General features: G+C 45.6%; 1 protein-coding gene across 4 annotated transcripts in view; it reads right to left on the reverse strand.

The window, feature by feature from the left end:
- Positions 1-13,416, reverse strand: part of ITCH (itchy E3 ubiquitin protein ligase) — a 181,076-nt gene that overhangs the window by 111,155 nt on the left and 56,505 nt on the right. Inside the window, exons 1-2 of one of the 4 annotated variants that reach the window (XM_019513093.1) lie at positions 6,660-6,669; positions 1,507-1,508 (exon numbers count right to left, since the gene is read on the reverse strand). The exons of the other annotated variants lie outside the window; for them this stretch is intronic. The gene's annotated coding sequence lies outside the window, so the exon portion shown is untranslated. Of the gene's footprint in view, positions 1-1,506; positions 1,509-6,659; positions 6,670-13,416 lie in introns of those variants that run through there. 4 annotated transcript variants of the gene reach the window in all.

Consider the following 13,416-nt stretch of genomic DNA (forward strand, 5'->3'; position numbering starts at 1 on the left):
AGGGTGGCTCCCTGCTGATGTGTTCACTCCGGGGGGGGGCGGGCCGGGGGCCGTCAGGGGGATATACTCCCCAGAAGTGTGCAGGGTAGGGGCAGGATGCATGTGGTGGGCTTGGGGCTCCCTGCCCTGCTATCATCCCCCAGCGGCCTCTGCGGCCCAGCACAGCAGTACAAGAATGGGGTGGGGAAGCTTGGTGCTGTCACTGTTAGCCCCGTACCGCCATGGCAAGGCACCCCTTGCCTGCTTGGCAGCAGAGGGGGTGGTGGTGCAGAGTTGTGTCCCTCACTGCTGCTGGGTGGGCAGGGGTCTGCAGACCCAGGTCCCTGGTCCCATAATCTTGGCACCTGGGGGCCCCCCTCTGGCTGGGGGCGGGAGGAAGAGGGCTGTGGATCGCAAGTCAAGGGGCAATGGCATGGACAGGGCACTGGTATATCATGGCTGCTCAGCAGCACAAAGTAGTGAGGGGGACAACTGCAGCTGGACCCATGTCCTGGTGAGCCATGGGGGCAAGCAGTACTCTTATTTTCCATGATAAAAAAACCCAAAATCAAATGCCAAAATTTATAGGCATTTAGAATTTATTTTATTATAGTGACTGAGGCACTGGTAGGCTTCCAAATTGCTTTAACATTGTAAATATATCAATAAAACAGTGTGTTTAACTGATACTTATGTATATAGTGGCATTTAATTTTAATTACAGAAAAACATGGATTTGGAACATTTTAAATCAGAGAATCTACTACTTTTAAACAGAGAAAAAAAACCCAGGACCCTTGCTAATATTAAATGTAATAATACCTTATGTTTGAAAGCACAGTTATAATATATAAGCTCATAATATATACAAATTTAAAACTAAAATGCACCTCAGGATTAAATCATAGTTTGCTAAAAAAAGACATGAAAAATGTACTTATTCACAGTATTTGTAAGAGCTTTTCACAGAAAAAAATTCCAGCAGCTACAGTACAAACATGGTCCCAGCCCTGTAAACACTTACACACATGAATACCATAAGGCTACACACATGTAAACATTTGCAGAATTAGTATTTAAAAAACTCTTTCCAGAAATGTATTTTATTGGTGCATTTCATATGATTATAGATCCACTAATTTATTATTAAAAATGAGATCAAGGACTGTTATATATCAGTCTGTTCTCCTACCTGCTGTGAAGGCAGATTCAAATGCCCCCCCCCCCCCCACCTCTCCCTTTTTGTAGGGGTGGAGTTCACAAAAGATTATTTTTGGCCAGGAAAAGATCTAGTCTAATTTTTTTTTTTTTTTTTTACTACTATTTACATTTCCCCCCAAAACAATCCTACTTAATTTTTGGAATAAAAATGTCGTTTTATTACAATCCCTTAAAATATTTAAATAAGAAAAAAACCTTAACTTACTGAATACATAAGACTAGGAGGAAAAAAAAAAAAAAAAAAGGTTTGAGTTACAGCCTGCATGCTTTTTCACATAAAGAAACAATCAGGGGAAAACATCTAACTTCTGAGATGAAGTTGCATAAAAAAATGGCCCAACAGGTAACACACTATATTAGGGGGTTGATCCTATGGGAAGTCAAAGCAGCTATGCTACTAGGTGCAAAAGATTTGTAACCATTTCATCAAGATCAAAGTTAATTATCTAGTGAAGAGGCAATGTATCATTCATTATTTTCTAACACACTAACCAGGTACTTTGGTGAGAAGCAGAGATGCTCATAATTACTTAAATGAACAAGACAGGTAGAAAAAGATGTATCAAATTTAATGTACAAGTTCTACTGAGTTATGAAGCTACTGTATTTTTCTGGGTACAACATACATTTTTTCCAAGCAACAGCTATTGGAAATTGCTGTGCACATTATATGTAACAAGTTTCTGCCAGTTACAGACAAAAGTGAAAGTAAAATCTACACAAGACTAACAGTGAGCAGAACAATGGGCAGGATCTGCTTCCTAGCTGCTACAACTACAAGGAAAGATTTTTTTAAAATTAATTGTGCCTTTTAAGAACAAGGTGCATGTTATATTCCAGAGTATGTGATATGCAACAAAATATGGTATGTTTTATGAGTAAATAAAATCACTACCATCAACCAATACATCGTTCTTTAGAAAAATGGAAGTCAAGACTCCATACATCAGTGTTTCTCAACCCGTAGGCTGTCACGCAAAAGTGGGTCACAAGAATATATGAAAGGGTTGCAAACAAACTTTAAAAGTAGATTCTCCTTTAAAAGGAGAAAAACATGGGAAACTGGCTTTTCCCTTGCAGGCTGGCAGAGTTCCAACCTCAAGGGAGTGCTTTGGGCGCCCCCCTGCCCCACACACAGGGAGGCTAGGATCTGGGGGCAGGGTGCAGCAGTTCAGGAGTGAGGGGCACTGGGTGTGGCCTGGCCAATGTTTACAAATGGGTTCTGGTACAAAAAGAGGTTGAGAACCACTGCCCTACAAAATGATCTAAATCATGGGTGGGCTGATCCAGTCCGCGGAAGGGCTTCATCCAGCCTGCTGCAAGTCCCTTAGTCCCACTCAGCTATGGTACTGCCCGGCTGTGGCGCATCCTGCCATCCCTTGGGCATGCAGCGGGGCTGGGGTGGCTCTGCAGCTGGACTGCCACTGCTATTGTCCCCAGCCTTGTGGTAGTGGTGGGGACCAGCACACGCAGCCCTGACCCTACATGCCCTGTGCCAGCTCCCAGCTTGCCCATCTGGGCTAAGCAGCAGCAGCACAGGACAGAAACTGCTGCTCTGTGCATCACAAAAGTGGCTCTTCCCCCTCACTGGAATTTCCAGGTGTAGCCGCCTGGAGCCTGCGCAGGGCTGCCCTGTCTCTCCACGCCACCGCCACCTCTGGGCTGCCCCATGGGGCAGCAGTGGCAGCACAGAACAGAGCCAGGGCAGACCCACGTGGGCTCTGGGTGGCTGCATCAGGATGCACCAGCAAGGGAGAGAGGCCGCTTTTACCCTGTGCTGAGCAGTGGTTTCTCTCCTGTCTGAACTGAGCAGCGGCAGCAGTGGTGGCACCACGAAGAAACTGTTGCTTGGCATGGGGCAAAGCAGGCCCTCCCCCTTGCTGCTGCCGCCGAGCAGTTCTTGCTGCAGCCGTCCAGAGCCTGCCATGCACTAGGCTGCCTTCAGCTCTGTCACAACTGCCTCTGGGCTGCCTTGTGCTGCAGCAGCGAGCAGCCTCAGGGCAGTCTGGTGCAGCGTGGGTTCTGGGCGGCTGCATCAAAAACTGCCCACCAGGGGTGAAGGGAAGGGGACATTTTCTCCTGTGCCAAGCAACACTTTCTGCCCCACTGCTGATGCAGCTGCTCCGCCTGGTCAGGCAAGCTTGGAGATGGTGCAGGGCGCTCTGGATCAAGCTGCATGCATTGGTACCTGCTGGGGCCCACAGTCGTGGCAGCCCTACTACAGGGTTGGGGCCCACAGTGATGGCAGCTGGAAGTAGCTGTGCTGTGCGCCCAGGGGCGGCAGGATGCACTTGTAGGATTCTTGTTATTTGTCAACTTTTTGGTCTGCTTCAAAATACTGCTCAATAGTAATCATGGATTTTTACTTGATTATTGTAATAATTTTCCAATTGACTGACTGAATTGCCCGGCAGCAGCAAGGGGGAGAGGCTGCTTTGCCCCATGCTGAACAGTTTCTTCATTGTGGTGCCGCCACTGCTGCTCAGCTCAGACAGGAGAGGAACTGCCGCTCAAGAGCCCCAAGGCTCTGTCCTTGGACCAGTACTGTTTAATATCTTCATCAGCAATCTGGATGAAGGTGTTGAAAGCACCTTGTTCAAATTCACAGATGACACTTAACTATGGGGTATAGCAAACACACTGGAGGGCAGGGGGTGAATCTAGGCAGATCTGGACAGACTGGGGAAGTGGGCAGATCAGAACAGGATGCAATTTAACAAGGACAAATGCAAGGTGCTGTACTTGGGGAGAAAGAATCTCCAACACCTATAGACAGGTGGTGCTCAGAATGGTACTCCCAACAACGGAAAGAGATCTCGGAGTCCTGGTTGACGCAAAAACGAACATGATCCGCCAGTGTGACAAGGTAATAAGCAAGGCAAACCACATTCTTTCTTCCATCAGCAGGTGCATCACAAGCAGGTCTAGGGAAGTGATAACTCCCCTCTATGTGGCATTGGTGAGGCCGCGGATGGAGTACTACGCCGTTTTGGGCGCTGCACTTCAAGAGGGATGTGGATAACCTTGAGAGGGTTCAGAGGAGGGCTACTCGTATGGTTGACGGCCTCCAGGGAAGACCCTATGAAGACAGACTGAGGGACCTGAATCTCTTCAGCCTCCACAAGAGAAGGCTGGGAGGCGGTTTTGTGGCTGCCTACAAACTCATGAGGGGGTCAGCAGGGAATAGGGGACACTGTTTCCCCAGGCATCCCTCAGGGTTACGAGAAATAATGGCCACAAACTGAAGGAGAACAGATTTAGATTGGACATAAGGAAGAAGTTCTTTAAGGCAGGGGTTGCCAAAATATGGAATGGGCTTCTAAGGGAGGCGGTGCTTTCCCCTACCTTGGAGGTGTTCAAGAGGAGATTAGACAGGCATCTGGCAGGGTTACTTAACCCCAGTGCTTTTTTCTACCTGGAGCAGGGGGTCAGACCCAATGACCTAACCAGGTCCCTTTTGACTCTAGAAATCTATCAAGTCATACACATATAGCTGGGTTCTATATTAGGAAACTTTTAAGCAAACATGTCTGATGTGTATCAGGAACAAACTAAATATATCCAGTAGAAAACAAAGAAAATTATATTTTTATTTTGTTTTAAATGATAATAGCTGTTACTGTTTGTCTTTAGACCTCTGTCATTAGCCGACAGAAGAGTACAAAACATTTAAGTTATATTTACAGCAAGCTTGTTAATATTTTTAATTTCTGTGTTAACCTTGTTTTGACCCCTGAATAACTAGGAGCAACTTTTACAAAAGCCTCAATGGTCAAAAATGGAAACGTAGTTTTGGACCTGATTTTACTAAGTAACAGATGGAATTCATGGATTCTGACACTTGCACAAGAATATGGATCTTACTCATGACACACATGGCTGGATGCAGGGCGGGGGGATGGCAGCATGTGGCTGGATGCAAAACAGCAGCAGCACCTGGTGGCAGGCTGCAGCAGCAGCAGCCACCATATGCAAGCTCCCCCACACTTTGCATCCAGCCGGCTGGGCAGCACCTGTGTGTCCTGCAGAGGAGTGCTGTGGCTGCCCCTCCGGCCCTGCTCCTACAAGGTGGCAGCGTGGGGTGGCGGCCTTCCCAAGTAGCCCTGGGGATACGCGTCTCCCTAGTTGACAACCCCTGCCTTGGCGCTCTCACATGCCTTTCTCCCTTCCCAAGACCATTCTGCAGACACCTGTGCAGGCAAATCTTCTATAATATGTTTAACTGAAATGTGCTTTCAAACCCTTTTAGTTAAATTGATTCAAACGGCTCATCTTGGTTTAGCTTAACCTGTTTCAAAGCTGTCTGTACTGAACTAAAATATACCTACTCTCATCTGAAATAAGTTTCCCCATTGCCTTTTGCAAAGATTTACATGAACTTATTTAAATTGCATCTTAAAACGAGCCCAATTTTCTCATGTGGAAAAGCCTTTATTAAGCTACTTAGTTGATGGATGTTCAATGAATTATAGAATCCACTTCACATTCTTACCTGGCTTAAAATATCACTTTATTCATAATATGCAAGTACAGTACAGTTACTATTCAGAGTTTATATAAACACACTAATTTACATTGCTTTTTCAACTAACTGATCCAGTCAAATGTATCCAATAATCAAAATATTATATCAAAAAGCAAAGTATTAAATTAATAAAAATGTTATACTTACTAATCTTGAGTATCAACTTTAATTTTGAAAATAAGATTTGTAATGTCACAAAAATATTTCTACTTTTTAAATCAATAAATAACATACAACTTTTATCGTCCTTTTGTGGGAGTTAAGACGTTCTTATAAATAAAATGTGAAAGGAAGCAATACATTCCTCAAGAAGAGATTAGACTAAGTCTTCCAGATAAGAAGGTGAAATACAATCTTTCACTTAATATGAATATTGTATTTTTCTTAAGAGTGGAGTGCAAAATTAAATACAGATAAATCATTTCTTTCTTCTTCTCCCCCTCCCCCAACTATGAATGTCTCTCTTGATTAAGTTTGCATTTTGTGACCCAGTCTTTGATATGATATATTTAAGAATTATTTAGTAAACTCAACTTAAAAATCTTGCCAATTTTTAAAGAGCTAGTAGTAGATCCAGGTACTGCACCTGCCCAAGCTCCTCCTCTTTTCCTATGGCTTCACAATGTTGTGTTCTTTTTATTAATTTGATAGTGCATCTTTACATTTGTTTGGGATCTCCATTTTTTAGAAAAGGAAATGTGTTCAAGTTTGTAATCCAAATAATGAAAAACTGTAGCGACAGCAAGATGACTGCTAAGTTACATGGTAGGAAAAGCACAGGAGGAGGTTATTCTAGTATTACCAAGTATTATGTAGATGCTTGGAAAGAAAAATAATTTAGGAAAATATTGTATCAAGCCATCTTAATTTGGTCAGGAAGAGAATCAAGGATGGTTTTAAAAACAGGAGAAGAGTGTCCAGTTTCCCCACTCACTGTTTCATATGCACAACAACAGAAAAAAATAAATCAATCACTTTACTACAAAAAGCAGCTAGTAAATTAATCCTCTCTCATTTTTGGATAATTTTTTGTTCAAAGCAGGCTCTCCCCTAGCACTACATTTTCTCACATAGGGCGTGCCCCCAAATAAGGTATGCACCTTGTTCTGAGAAGGCTGAATGAAAAGATAAAAAAGATTTTTCCAGTTATGGCTAAATGCTGACTGCAGAGTATCCTGCTGCTGTGGCTGTGAGAGGGTTAACAGCATAGCATAGTTCACTCCTCTAGCCATAGCAGCCATCTTGCAGCAGTATCTTTCTGCTTTATTCTTCCATGCTTCCCCATTAACCCATGCATTCCAATTTTTGAAGGCTAATTTTTGGGGAAGGGCGAGTATAATATACAAATAAATACAGTGCTTAATAAAAACCAAACTCTAGATAATTGTTATGAGTTTTCAAAAAGATGCAAGACTTTGGGCAATTGAGTGTCCAAAAAAAAGCAGTGTTAAAATTGACAATCCTGTAATTCAGCAGTTGAGTCTTTTATATTTGCCAAAAATAATTATCTTGAATACATTCCAGCTAATTAGAGGCATTATGAATACAGGTGCACTGATATATTGGTGCCATATTGGATCGGCACTGATAACAGGAAAATTAACATTATCGCCTTTTTTTGGCCAGTATAGCTGATAATGTACTGATAAATATAATGTGCCTTCTGGCCAGGGCTCCCAGACGCCACGTGCATTTGCACAGCTGCACGCATACACTGGCCAGGCATGCAGCTGGGCAGTGTAGTGAGCAGCACCATGCAGCTAAGTCTGTGAAGGAGAAGGGACACGGGGGAGCAGATTGAGGCCCCCCCAGTGAGGGAGGGAGTGGGGTAGGGGTAGGATCAGGGGCTGGGACCCCAGGCCAGTGGGACAGAGCCCCACGTGACTTGTCCAGGGGATCAGCATCCTGGTGCTTAAAAATGGTGGCAGGGGTGCTTGAACTAAAGCTCATTCAATGAGCTTTAGTTCAAGTGCTGCCACCACCATTTTTAAGTGCTGGGATGCTTTTAACCGGAGCACAGCTGACTGGGGCAAGTGTGAAGGTGGGCTGCTCGCTGTGGGTTCAGGGTTCTTTGTCCTGCTGCCTTTGCCCTGGGAGCTGCATGCTATCCACACACCCCCTGCCCATCTGGCAGCCGGGGCAGCAGCAAGCTGTGCCTCCCGCTGCTGGACAGCATGGGGTGTGGCATGGCCAGCATGCAGCTCCTGGGGCATAGGTAGCAAGGCGAAGAGACTTGAGCCCACAGTGGGAAGCCTGCCTCTGCCCTCAACCCGCTCCAGTTAAAAGCACCCAGGTGCTTAGAAATGATGGTGGCAGCACTTGAACTAAAGCTCATTCGATGAGCTTTAGTTCAAGTGCCTCAACCACCATTTTTGAGCACTGGGATGCTGATCCCCTGGACAAGCCACTTGCAGCTCTGTCCTGCTCCTGAGGTCCCTGTTCTGCTCCTGAGGTCCCATTTTCTGCCCTGCCCTGCCCCACCCCCTCCCTCACTGTGGGGGCCTTGATCTGTCCCTCCCCCCTCCATGCCCCTTCCCCTCCACAAACTTACCTGCAGGGCGCTGCTCTCCACACTACCTGGCTGCATTCCTGTAAATTGGTTATCAGATCAGTATTGCCTGATATCTGTATCAGCCAAGAAAATCTTTATCAGTGCACCCATAATATAACTGGTATTCATTACCCAACTATTAAGTCATTGCTCAATAAGACTAATATAAACTTCAGTTTATAAAGCACACCACCTTTCAGAAATAAGGCATGCTATATCAGCAATACTTACAGTATTACAGCTACCATTCAGTATTAGTTATAAAAAACCTAAAAACATGTCTCAGATTCCTGAAATAGTCTTAACCGTGTAAACAGAGGCAGCATCATAAAAGGTACATCTATACTGCAAGCAAAGGTACGACTGCAGCAGAAGTAGAGACAGTCCTGCTAGCTTAGCTTTAGTTAGCACAGGTAACAACAGCAGCAAATAACTTCATCAAGAGTTCTACAAGCCTGCCAAGGATACTGGGTTTTTACTTAAGTTGTTAATGTGCACTTAAGTCCATACAGCTGTATCTTCACTGATAAGGTTAACCCATGCTAGTTAGACTGGCCTAGCAAGAGTATGCCTGTTCATACCTTCAACCTGCTCCATAACTGTGGGTGTTGACCTTTTGGCAGGTGTGCCACAATGTAAACCCTGAACCCTCCCTGATTGACATTATGATCCCCTTCCCTTGCCCTTTCTGCTCCATGCTGTCTCCCCACGTGACAGAAAAGAGACTGCCTGTGCTGCTTGTGGCACATGGCACACATACTCCAAGTTGGTTACAAAGTTAATATTCTGGTTGTTCTTCTGATCTGTTCAGTCAGTGCAGATTCAAGCACAGAAGGAAACATCTCAGAGCCACGCTACTGTACCAGCAACAAGACGACTTTAGTAGGATGAATGCCTTAAGCCAATGGTGCCTGACCTTTTCAGTCCATTGGCTGGATGAGCGAGTAGTGCCAACTCTGAATATGGGCCCAATGCAACCTGCAGTACTGGCCCACCTGGGGCCCAATACAGCCTGATGTTCCTGTACAGCTGCACTGGATGCTGGGTGGCACATTGCTGTAGCTTCCCCACCACCAAATTTCCAGATTTGTGGGGAGACCCACACACTGGATTACATGGTTCTATGGGCCATATCTGGCCTGTGGGCCAGGAGTTGAGAACCCCCTGCCTTGCATTGTTTTCCCATATTAACAAACTTTCAGTCTGGTACTCATTTAGGATGACAGTACTCCACATCTGATGAGAAAAAGAAAAGAGTATAAAACAGTTAGATCAGAAAGCCTACCCAGCTTCTCCCATGTGATATAGGAAACATTTGACTTCTTAATTCTTGAGGTGGTACACTAGAAAGAGGCTTCAACTTCAGAAAGGCTGAAGTAACTGTTTTGAGATGGTTATTAGTATCTTTCCTCATGGTCGGTCTACTTACAGGGCTGTTGATTCTCTTCCCTTTCAAAAAGCACTAGCATATCACATACAGCAGAAACTTTCCCCTTATACTTGTATGCTGAAAATGAGACGGTCTGACGTTGCTTTAAATTAAATCCCCCTTTAAATTTATTTGGTGCTTACATAACTTTCCATAAAAATGGATAATTACTTGGCAAGACTAGTTCTTTTCTAAATAGGTACACACTTATCCACCTCAAAAGGAGGCATGAGTATATGTAAACCTTTCTGAACCTAACAACATCATAGAAGGAATAAACAGGGGTGTGGGGGAACATATGGATTGGCTAAAAACTGGAAAAAACAAGTTTTCTGTCCTTCTATATGAAACAAGCATATATGAGTGACAACACTGTAGCTGTATACTTGGTTAAGGTGCAAATTCTAACTTTTTACCTAAATACCTAGTACTGATCAAGAATGTTCCTTCTACAAATGGCATAGATTAGTAAATCTGGCCAATCAAGTTAGTGTGCCTGGAGAGAAAGAAACCCTCATAAAAGCCTTGCTTGCAATCCAAACAAAATTTGACTCTGGGTCTCCTGAATCAAACAAGATATGCCAAATCTATATGATGCAATTAATCTCAATTTCTATACATAGAAAGCTACTTTTACAGCTTGGATCCAATTTAGGACAAAGCCCTGTGACATTAAGGCATTTTAATCACTATCACCACAGCATGGAAAATTTAAAGAGCAAGGAAGAGGAGAAGGTGAAATGACAACTAGATATGCTCCTGATAGCACATCATTCCTCTGCAGAAATAAAGTACTCTGAGGCAAAAAGTGGAGGCAGCAGAGATGGGAGATAAGAGGAAGAGCAGCCCTTGTCTTACACTAATGTATGAAAGTAGTTGGCAGCTTGGATTTTATATTTCTGTACCTCTGAATTAAGACTTAATGGGTTCAATGTCTTAAAGGAGGCTAGTTGTTACTCTTCGTGTGTTCATACACAGAAAGATGAAGATTTTCATGTACAGAATTAAGTGTACTTAATTCCATGAAGCCTAATATAGAAAACATTTAAAAGCACTGCAGTAGACACCTAAAGCCATCTGTGAATATAAAATTATACACTTCACCTGCTTCCTTGTTATGATGCAACCCAATTTCAAGAAGAAAGTAATATTGTATATATAAGCAAACAGCTAAAACTGGTTTGTGATTAGAATCTCAGAATAAGATCAGTACTCAAATTGGCTAGCTCTGAAATGGCAGCTGCAAATCAATACATCAGTCCAGCTCCCATTTCAAAAGCATCCCCCTTTCCATAGGGGACCATTATTGGGGGTGGAAGGGTAGGAGTAGAAGAGAACTAAACTAATCCCTGTTATAGGTATAGATATAACAACAAGATGTTTTGTAGTTATGCAGAAATAACTACTGTGAAATGTTATGACTGGCATAGAGGCCAGACCAGATGAATGGGTGATCATAATCCCTTCCTACTTACAGAAATAAAGAAAGCACTATTTTAATACTGCTTAGACACAATAATTGTATTTAAATCAAAACTGATCCCAGTTGTAATGTTTAAATACAGAAGTTTCTGTGGACATATTTTCATCAGCACCACACAGATTCACTGACAGTACTAACATCAATTTGGGGGCAGAATGCAAGTGCTTCATTACTTCCAGAAATAAACACAAACTACATTCTCATCAAGGTCAGGAATTAGTTCCATGAACACTTAACTACTGCAGCAATGCCTCTTCTATTGTGACAGAATGATGGCTGAAAAGCAATATTGTTGTCATAGGCCAGATGTAGGCAGGCAGGTTACAGCAGAGTCTGTGAAGGTTTAGATCGTCCACTTATTGTCTTATTATAGACCAGGGGTCTATCTGGCCTGCGGGGCCCCTAAAAAATTTAGAAAAATTAATATTTATTGGCCTTTGGTTCCTGTAAAAAAAATGACAGGAACCAGGGCCAGTAGGACCCAGGGGATGCCCCGGAGGGCTCCTGCAACAGCAGGGCCCACCAGGCCCTGCCCCACTCAGTCAGAAGCCCCAGAAGGGACCATGTGGCTGCACCATGCCAGAAATTCAGGGAAGGGGTGGGGTGGGGAGGACCCCGGCCAGGGAAGGAGCTAGGGGAAAAGCGACCCCTCCCCCTCCCCGCAGCTGCTTGCAGCCCATGCAGGGCTGTCCTGAGCAGACACTTGCATCCCCATGCAGGCTGCCAGCAGCTGCAGTGCAGGGTGCTGGGCACAGGGCAGGGGAGGAGCTGCTTTTCCCATGCTCAGCACTAGCTTGTAACCCACCCCCACAGCCAGCCTGCACCAGCTCTGGGTTCATCCATCGCAGCAGCAGCTGCAGCCCCCCTGCTCGCCATGCCAGGCAGTGTTTGCTGCTGCTGCTGCCGCCCATCTGGAGCTTGGGTGCTGGGCAGCATAGAGGCAGCTGTGGCAAACACTGCCCAGTGTGGCAAGCGGGGGGGTCGGGCCACAGCTGCTTCCGCCACAGAGCAGCCCCGACAGGACAGCCTGGAGCTGGCGTGGGGCCCAGGCTGGCTGTGGGGGCAGGTTACAAGCTGGTATTGAGCACAGGGAAAAGCAGCCCCTCCCCTGCCCCATGGCTGACGCCCCACGCTGCAGCTGCTCGCAGTCCATGTGGGGCTGCCTGCATCTGCTCAGGACAGCCTTGCACAGGCTGCGAGTAGCTGCAGCAGGGAGCGCTGGCCACAGGGCGGGGGAGGGGCCGTTTTCCCCCGTGCTCAGCACCAGCTCTTTCCCTGCCAGGGATCAGGGGGTCTGGACTGCACACTGCCCCCAGCCTGTACTGTGGGGCTGGGGGGGCACTGGGAGTGAGCAGGCACATGGGGCCTACACCTGTGTCCCAGGGCCAGCACCAGCAGGGCCCAGAGCAGAGTGGCAGGACTACAGGGTCCCGGCTGGCAGGGGCTCTACGAAGCCGGGCCAGTTCCCCACTCTCCCTGCTGGTGCAGCCCAGCCCAGCTCCACAGACCCCTGCCAGCCTGCGCCCTACTGGAGCTGGCCCTGAGACACTGGTCCCAAGACGGTGACCAGGGGGCAGGGCACCTGTCAAGGGGTGGGGCTACCCACGCAGCCCTCAACAACTTGCCAAAACCGGGTATGTGGCCCTCCGCCCAAAATAATTGCCCACCCCGTTACAGACAATGGAAGGAATCATGTCAAAGCATAAAAAGAGAGATCTTACCCAATATTCTGCATTAAAAATCAAGGTCAAACGACCTTTTTTTAAATGTATACACAAATTAAACATGTTTTACCACAAGAAATTCTTACCTAACTTTTCAGAAAATACTAAACAAGTTTACATCAAGGCTGCCTCCAGATAGCAGATGCACTTCATAGGCTGATGGCTGTTTCCATAAATGCATTCACTGACCTTCTAAAGTTCAGCCTACAAATACACAGTAAAACTTAACAAGAGAAGACACTGGACTTATTAACAAGATTCTGCCATTCATAGTTTCACTGTTAGTAGGGTCGGAAGGGACCCGAGCAGATCATCGAGTCCGACCCCCTGCCATGGCAGGAAAGAGTACTGGGGTCAAACAACCCCAGCAAGGTGTTCATCTAGCCTCCTCTTAAAGACCCCCAGGGGAGGAGCCAGCACAACTTCTCTTGGAAGTTGGTTCCAGATCCTAGCCGCCCTGACTGTGAAGTAGCACTTCCTGATGTCTAGCCTGAATCTACTCTC

The sequence above is a fragment of the Gavialis gangeticus genome, unplaced genomic scaffold (genome assembly GCF_001723915.1).
Source record: "Gavialis gangeticus isolate Ggan-Ray unplaced genomic scaffold, GavGan_comp1, whole genome shotgun sequence".
NCBI lineage: Eukaryota > Metazoa > Chordata > Crocodylia > Gavialidae > Gavialis > Gavialis gangeticus.